General features: G+C 49.2%; 1 long non-coding RNA gene across 2 annotated transcripts in view; it reads right to left on the bottom strand.

Moving 5' to 3' along the window:
* Window positions 1-715: 715 nt before the first annotated feature.
* Window positions 716-8,954, bottom strand: part of LOC116535586 — a 32,285-nt gene continuing 24,046 nt past the window's right edge. Inside the window, exons 4-6 of one of the 2 annotated variants that reach the window (XR_004262277.1) lie at window positions 4,901-5,011; window positions 4,183-4,290; window positions 716-3,977 (exon numbers count right to left, since the gene is read on the bottom strand). This is a non-coding gene — a long non-coding RNA (uncharacterized LOC116535586). Of the gene's footprint in view, window positions 4,291-4,900; window positions 5,012-8,954 lie in introns of both variants that reach the window. The other variant, XR_004262276.1, reaches the window with a different exon arrangement.

The raw sequence follows: 8,954 nt of genomic DNA, 5'->3' as shown, positions 1-8,954 counted from the left end.
ACCAGGTTCAAGCGATTCTCCTGCCTCACCCTCCTGAGTAGCTGAGACTATAGGCGTGTGCCACCATGCTCGGCTAATTCTTGTATTTTTAGTAGAGATGGGGTTTCACCATGTTGGTCAGGCTGGTCTCGAACCCCTGACCTCGTGATCCACCCATCTCGGCCTCCCAAAGTGCTAGGATTACAGGCCTGAGCCACTGCGCCCGGCTCTTCTTTTCTTTCCTTCATTTTTCACTTCCTTCTTCTATTCTCTTCTCTTGTTTCCTATATTATTTTCTGTTTTACACACAGGATTTTGTTTTTGTTCGGGTATGGTGACACCCCATAGCACTAGACGACCACTACTGAAAAGATAGCTTATTATTCACAGTTCCCAAGAGGAGGGGGCATGACAGGCTACGCAGGGCAGACGGAGCCAGGGGAAAGCGGAGGCCAGGGCCTTTATCATGGATTTTGTCTTCTCGGTTGATGGTAGCCAAAATAAAATAATAAGAATAGGCTGGGCGTGGTGGCTCACACCTGTAATCCCAGCACTTGGAGAGGCTGAGGCAGTCGGGTCCCTTGAGCCCAGGAGTTTGAGATTAGCCTGGGCAACATGGTGAAACCCTGCCTCTACAAAAAGTACAAAAAATTAGCTGAGCGTGGTGGTGCACAGTCCTCTAGCTATTTGGGAGGCTGAGGTGGGAGGATCGTTTGAGCCTGGGAGGCAGAGGTTTCAGCGAGCCAAGATTGTGCCACTGTACTCCAGCCTGGGAGACAGAGCGAGACTCTGTCTCAGAAACAGCAGTGATAACAATGTCGTGGATTTTGCCGGAAAGAACAAGTGAGCCAGGGTAGGCAGACTTAGCATTGGCCATTGTGAATACATTCAGCAGACTCTGGGCTGCAGGGGAGGTCCCTAGCTGCCTGGTTCCTGGCCCTGGGGTGAGCTGGAGCACTGGGATAGGGTCCTGGAGGTAGGACCTTGATAAATAGACTCAGGATTGGTTGGTTTGCGTATCAAAGGCTTCCTCAGAAGGGAAGTGGTTTGCTATCTCTAGCAATTACCTAAACCCAGGAGGGGCACTCCCTCCTGGGATCCTCAAGGTCCCCACAGTTCCCAAGCCTCATCAAAGATAGAAAGTTAAAAACGGGATTTCTACATCTTTTTTCCTTCCTCTCGTTTCTTCCTTCCCCTCTCCTCTTCTCTGTTCCCCCTTCTTGATTCTCTCCTCCCTTCTGTCTCCCCAAGACCTGTGAGAGCTCGTTGCAAAGGTTCAGGTAAGCAGTCACAGAAGCCTTGTTGAGTGGGTGACAAGAAGCCAGGAGAGAAACAGGCAGCGTCACCAACTACTTAGGAGGGAGCACGCTCGTTGACTGGATGAGGCTCCGACAGCCCTGCTCGGCTCTGCCTGCCGGCCCTGGCTTCGCACTACCACGGCCGGGACGCCGCCCCTTCCTTGCTCCCATGGTGGCGGCTGCTGTGTTCCCTGCCCTGCCACTATCCCGTGGGTTGGTTGTTTTGCACAGGCCTGGAATTACCCAAATCCCCTTAAATACATGGCTGCCAATGAGGACCCGGGGAAAAAAAGGCAATAATTGTGACAGTAACTCACGGGGCCAGGCCTGACACGTCTCTAATTGCCTGCTAAAATTGTCGCTGTCTCCTAAAGTGCAAATTATCACCCGAAATGACAAGAATAATGAATGAGTAACTCTGATGTAATGCAACAATTAGTCTTCAAAGACACTGTCTAATATGGTAATTCAGAACACCCACTCCTTGTTATTAAGTGCCTGATAATTATTTAATTATCTATCTGCCAGCATGATTTACTTGGTTTATTTAGCTGCAGATGTGGGCAGGAGCATTCGGGTTTAAGGTCAGAGCAAGCCGGCCCCTCCACTGGCTGCCACATCGGTTTGCTTGGGTGCTGGAGGCTGCCGCCCGTCTGACTTCCCTAATTGGCTTTGGCAGTCCTGACCCAAAGTCAGGAAATTGGCTCTTCTCCACCCGCAGCTCTGGTTCAGGGTCACTCAGGGGCTGAGGCTCTTGAAGACCAGGGCTGAGAGTACCTGCCTTCCCCGGCCCCTTCAGACCCTCCGACAGGTGATCAGAATATCTGGGGGCAGCTGTTGCCCCCACCGAGCCTGACGTGAGTGTTTACTCTGCCCTGGGCATGGCGCCAAATCTTACACAAGCATCAGCTCATTTAATCTTCACGATAGTTCCAGGAGGTAGAGACAATTGGTGTCAGTATGTGACAGAGGAAGAAACTGGGACTTGGAGAAGTGAGGTCATTCGTCCAAAGTCCCACGGTGAAGAAGTGGTGGGCTGGGGTGAGTCTCCCTGTCCCCAGAGCCACTCTAGTCTCCTGGACCCTGACAGCGGCAATGTGAGGCTGGCCCCAAGCCTGTTAGTCACAGCTCATCCCAGACCAGTGCATGCCCAGAAGGGTCTGGGCAGGGATTCAAGAGGGTCGGTGTCATGGTCTCCAAATCATAAAATCATTGACAGGGAAAGCAGAAAGAGTGGATCTAACCCGTGTTGGCTCAAGGAATTAACAGAGCCAAGAGTAGAAGGTATTACACGAGACAGACGGAATCTACAGAGAGGGCCACTTACTAGCTGAATGCGCTTGGGCAAGTTCCTTATCCTCTAAAGCCTCAGTTCCCTCATCTGTAAAGTGGGGATGATCAGAATCTGCCTCTGATCACCTGTCAAAAGTACCCTCATCATCAGATACTCTCTACCCTGCACCCTGCTGGTTTCCTTTACTAAAGGTACCTGATCTCTGATTATGTTGTACATTTATTTACTTATCCCCTCTCCCTGCCACACACACATAGAATATAAACTCCACAGAGCTAGGACCCTGCCTGGTTCATTCCTCCTTCACATTCCCTGCATTGAGCACAAAGCTTAGCATGTCATAGTCCCTCAGTAAATATCTGTAGAATGAACGAACAAGTGAAAGAACAATCAGGAGCCAAGTGAGGTCCCCGGCCAGCCACCTCCTTGCCCGAGTGACTTCCTAGCATCTCTGTGCAGAGAGATCCCTACTCCCGGTCTGTCCCGGCCAACAATGCTGATGACCCCTTACCTTCATGCCCATACATTTTCATCACACAAAAGGCCATGATGACTACTCCAGCCACAGGTGTAATTTCCTTGCTCTGGTGCCTCGGCTGACCTGAGACTCCAAGCATCCACCAGCTTCCTCATTCCACATTTCTGAGGGATACGTCCGATTGGTCCAGGCCACCTGGAGGAGATGATCTTGGCGTCCCACACGGCCACATCTGAGCACATCTGCCCAACCTCTACCTTCCAGCATGTGACTCTGTCTGCTGCTGGAGCTCTCTGTGGCTGCACACCGGCCATGCTGAGAATTAACCTCCCCTGGGAGCCACCTTCGGTGAGGGCTGCCAGGGGTCGGTGGGTAAATAGCCCAGCTCCCTCATCCCTCAAATTGAGATCACATAGAAGTATGAATTCCGGACTGCCTCCCCCACTTTCCCAGTAGGATAAAGCTCCGTTCCTCATGTAGTAGATACCATTCCTGCCTCACTCAGATCTCCTCTGAAAGATCAATGCATCCAACCCCCTTGGTTGTACATTAAATGTACATTAAACTAGTAATGGAAATTGGTAAGTCCAGCACTGGCTGTGGAGAATGTTGGCTGCTAAGACAGCAGCACCTCACAGCTAACCCGGCCCTCCGCGGACAGGAGCTGCCTTACCCGGAAATCCTGCAGAGGGTACACCCTCCCCTCTACACCAATTGGCTACATTGGTGTCATGCAGCCAATAATTGACTATTATAAGGGTGCAAAAGGCCAGCCTCTTTACTCCAAGGTAGAACAACTCTGGGGTGCAACTCACACTCCAGAGCTCCTCCTGGGATCAACTGGAAGCATGAGACGTCACCTGAAACCATATCTTTTACTAGCTCAGGAAAAGCAGGGCCAAATCTCTCTTGCTCACTGCTGCATCTCCTGCACATAGTATAGTATTTTTTGAGTCAGTAAATGAATAAACAAATGAGTTCATTCATTCATTCATTCATTCATTGATCTGAGTGAATAAATGCATATACATATATAGCAGATGTATGTATATTTGCACACCGATGAATAAATCCAAGCTATGTAATTCCCAAATCAGGACCTAAGCACCTCTTTCTAAATCATTAGCATGTACATTTCAGTGGTCAAAGATCAGCAAAAAGGGACGGACCTCCGGGCTGGAAGTCAGACGGACGACCTCGGTTTTCATCCTTGACTCACTGGGTGACTTCGGTTTTTCCTTCTGTCACATCAGAAAAGCACATTTATTTTTCTCCATGGTTTTTTTTTCCCATAAACTTAAATGCTATATAAGTTTATGTTGTGTGATTTTTTTAATTTTTAATTTTGATATCATTTTAGACTCCCAGAAAAATTTTTAAAACAGCGTTCCTGGCCGGGTGTGGTGGCTCACACCTGTAATCCCAGCACTTTGGGAGGCTGAGGTGGGCAGATCGCTTAAGCCCAGGAGTTGAAGACCAGCCTGGGCAACATAGCAAAACCCTGTCTCTATAAACATACAAAAGTTAGCCAGCCATGGTGGTGTGCATCTGTAGTTGCAACTACTTGGGAGGCTGAGGCAGGAGAATTGCTTAAACTCAGGAGGCAGAGGATGCAGTGAGCCGTGATCATGCCATTGCACTCCAGCCTGGGGGACAGGGGTGAAACTTTCTCAAAACACAAAAATAAAAGCAGTGCCTTCTCTTCTGTCTTTACCCCAGCTTGCCCTGATGTGTTTGGTTTGTGGGGTTGAAATCCTCCATTTAAGTATCTGGTGATTGTCTTAACGAGGGAGAGGTGAACAGAGCTGTAGAAAGGAAGTCAGTTTGAGAAAACGCAGAATGGAAATTCACCGGGCTTAGCAGCCTTCAAACATGAGGTGGCGGTGGCAGGCAGACAGCATTCCTCCCCGTCTCCATGCGTGGTGCATCTGCGGTTTTCTTTTATTTGTGGTCTATCACCTCCTATGCCATGGCAAACAAGAGACTTTATAAATATTTCAAACACTAATAATTTGTGCTGTCCCTGCTTAGACTTTTAAATGAATCTAAGAGCATTTCTCTTTGAGGAACCTGCCAAACTGCAGGCGGGTGAAAGAAATACCACCATCCCCTGTCTGAGCTGGGTACTTGACGTAGACATGGGATCAGAAGCTACAACTGCAGGTGCGGGTTGCCCCTGTCTCTCCCACACACCTCCCCTACCCCAGCCTCTGCCCTGGTCAAGCTCTGCCTAGCAGGACAATGGCCAGCCTCATCCCTGGATCCACAGGGTGGGGAGATTCTCGCTGCTGCCACAGACGGAGAAATTGGGGGCTGCTAATTTCACGGTTGCTGTTTTAAGAGCTTTGGCTTTAAGTCAGACATTCCTGGGTTTGAATCCCAGCTCCTCTGCTCATTCACTGTGTCGCCTTGGGCAAGTCACCTCTCTGAATCTTTGTTTCCTTATCCATGAAGTAGTCTCCTGATTAAATTAAATAGTGAGAATAAAGTTTGCAAGCTTAACATAGGCCGTGAGCTCACTGCACAGTAGCTAGCATTTTCCCTTTCACTATTTCTAAGTCATTTATGATGGCTCAGACATAATAGAAGTTTGTTTATTGTTCACACTAACTACCCAATGAAGCTCCAGCATTGAAGCCATGGAACATCCTCCAGAAATTTGTTCCTACCCAACATCCAGCAAGTGGGAAGGAAAAGAACATGGAGCATTGTCCAGGAGGGGTTCCTTCTGTCCCTCCCGAAGCTCACAGTCTAGGGAGAGAAGAACTATGGAAAACAACAACCCATAATGTGCAGGGTGGATCCTCAAGAGAGCAGTAGCCAAAAACAGGGATAACAGAGAAGGCAGATGTTGTTTTCAAAAGTAGAGAAGATTGGCCGGGTGCAGCGGCTCACGCCTGTGATCCCAACACTTTGGGAGGCTGAAGTGGGAAGATCACAAGGTCAGGAGTTTGAGAGCAGCCTGACCAACATGGTGAAACCCCATCTCCACTAAAAATACAAAAATTAGCCAGGCATGGTGGCGTGCACCTGTAATCCCAGCTACTTAGGAGGCTGAGGCAGGAGAATCGCTTGAAGCCGGGAGGCGGGGGTTGCAGTGAGCTGAGACTGCACCACTGCACTCCCGCCTGGGTGACTGAGCAAGACTCTGTCTCAAAAAAAAGAAAAGAAAGTAGAGAAGATCCTGGCACACTGTGCCTGAAACCCTTCAATGGTATCTCATCATTCTCAGGCGAGATCATGACCTCCTTCTCCAGCCTTCACCGAGCATGTGGTCCAGTCCCTGCCAAACCTCTCCCACACGGCAGCCCTGACACTCCAGGCTTCTTTTCATTCCGTTAGTCAACCATAGAATTTACCTTCCAAACCAGGCCACTTTGGAGAAGGAAAGAGAATGCTATTAATCCATAAGCCAGGACACGAGGGACTGCCTGGGGTAGACCAAGATAAGCCGTCACTGTACACCACCATTCCTGCCACAGGACCTTTGCACACGCTGCCCTCCCTACTCCCCATTCACCTGGCTAACTGGACCTGAAGCCTCAGCATCCCCTCTTTAGAGAAGCCTTTCCCAATACACCAATTTAGGCAGATCCCTTGTTAAGCATTCTGCTGGAACTTAGGGGCACTAATATAGATTTCTAAATACATAAACAATGGCGTCTGTATTTGACTAACTCTGTTTCCAACAGGACTATAAACTCCATGAAGTTAGAGACTGTGTCTTTTTTTGTTCACTCTTTTTTCTTTTTTTTTTTTTTGAGTCGGAGTTTCGCTCTTTGTCTGCCTGGTTTCAGAACCAGGCTTTTTTTTTTTTTTTTTTTTTTTTTTTTCCTGGGTTCAGGCAATTCTCCTGCCTCAGCCTCCTGAGTAGCTGGGATTACAGGCACGCACCACCATGCCCAGCTAATTTTTTGTATTTTTAGTAGAGACGGGGTTTCACCATGTTGACCAGGATGGTCTCGATCTCTTGACCTCGTGATCCACCCGCCTCGGCCTCCCAAAGTGCTGGGATTACGGGCGTGAGCCACCGCGCCTGGCCTTTGTTCACTCTTTATCCCTAATGTCTGGCACATAGTAAGCATTCTACAAATGCAGCACTGAAAAGCATGAATAATTGCTTACCTCTCCCTAGAGGGCTCAAAAGAGAAACCTTCTGATGTGAGAGGATATTTCAATGTGGTCTAGAATAAGAAGTAAAGAATGGGACTCCATGGAGAAGCAGAGGAACAGCCTTCAAGGTAGAGGGAATTGAAGTGGGCGGAAGGAAATGCTGGACCACGTTAAAGCAGTCACACAACGGCCTGGAGTTGATTCCAAAGCGTGGGAATGAGCTGGAGGGGGAAGGTCAGGTTGGAGAAGCCTTGAGTGCTCAGCAAAGTCCTGACTTCCAACAAGCAACGGGGAACCAGGGAGGATGCTTACTTTCGGGTGCCTTTGAGAGCCATGCTGTTGGAGGTGGGGTACCACCCTCACCTCCTCCAGGTGAACCTCGAGTCTGCTGGCAACAGCAGCTTGTTAAGCTTTTCTTACTTAGAGCACAAATCTATTTTTTATTTTTAATGTTTTAGAGATGAGGTCTCACTCTGTCACCCAGGCTGCAATGTAGTGGGGTGACACCATAGCTCATGGCAGCTTCACGTTCCTGAGCCCAAGCGATCTCTTGTCTCTGCCTTCTGAGTAGCGGAGACTACAGACGTGCTCCACCATGCCTGGCTAATTTTTAAAATATTTTTTGTAGAGATGGGGGTCTCACGACATCGCCCAAGCTGACTTAGAAATGCGGTCTCAGGCAACTCTTTTACCTCAGCCTTCCATAGGGCTGAGATGACGGGCATGAGCCACTGCGTTCAGCCACAAATCTGTTTTTAATGGAGGCTGGGCATGGAAGTGAGCACAGCCACATCTGAGGCACTTCTGTTCCCAGCAGGGTGGTTTTAAAAACCACAAACATGGCTATTTTTTAAAGCTCTATCCAGGGCTTTCCCCGTCAGCTATGGCCCACAGAAAGCAGTTGATGTACTAAGGTCACCCAGCCAGGAATCGAACCCTGGTCCTCAGTCCTGTGTCCTCCCATTGTGCTACTCTGCCTCCTAGGTAGAGGCCTGGGAGATGAGGACACCGGCAATGGAGTGGCCCTTTGGAGGGGGTCTTATCTAGCCCTGGAATCAGACAGAGCTACACCTGTCCTGAGTGATGAGCAACTCTCACCATTCCCATGCACACCAAGGGAGGTGGCAGAGTAACTGTCCTTGACGACCTGGTATCCCCCCCAAAATCACACCTCCCATTCCCAGAGCATTTGATCCTGTGATCCTTATTCCATCCAAAACCCATATCAACTCTTGAACCTGGTCACCATTCTCCTCTTTTATCTTAACGGTAAGGGAACTGAGGCTCAGAGAGGTTTGGTAACTTGCCTGAGGTCACACAGCTTGTGAGTGGCTCAGTCCAGATTTGAACACTGATCTGATTCCAGAATGTTTTAACCCTGCACTAGCCACTGCCAAAAGAAAAATATAGTGTCCTGGGGAGAGTTTCCCTTTCTCCATGGAGACGTATAAGAAACAAAAAAAGGCAGGCATCTTCCAGTCTGAGATGAGCTGAAGAGGGTCCCACCAGACTCAGTGGAAGGGCACAATGACTCCGAGGGGCCTGCCGCCACTCAGATTCTATTTGCAGGGCTGTCCCTGTCAGGACAGATGAAACGTCATCCAGTTAGCTATGCGGTCCACCTGGCTGTCAGCACAGCATTATTTATAACGCCTAACCCACAGCCAGGCTGTGATGAAGAATTCAGCCCTGGCTTCTCGGCAGGGAATGCAGTTGACTTTGGAAACAGCTGTCCTGGCAGGCCTGGTACAGCAAATGTGACTTAGTCGTGAGCCCCAGTCTAAGGACTTAG

Source organism: Sapajus apella, unplaced genomic scaffold, assembly GCF_009761245.1.
Source record: "Sapajus apella isolate SASKATOON/1434 unplaced genomic scaffold, GSC_monkey_1.0 scaffold95, whole genome shotgun sequence".
In the NCBI taxonomy this organism is placed as follows: Eukaryota; Metazoa; Chordata; class Mammalia; order Primates; family Cebidae; genus Sapajus; species Sapajus apella.
This window is presented reverse-complemented; position numbering and strand designations above follow the sequence as displayed.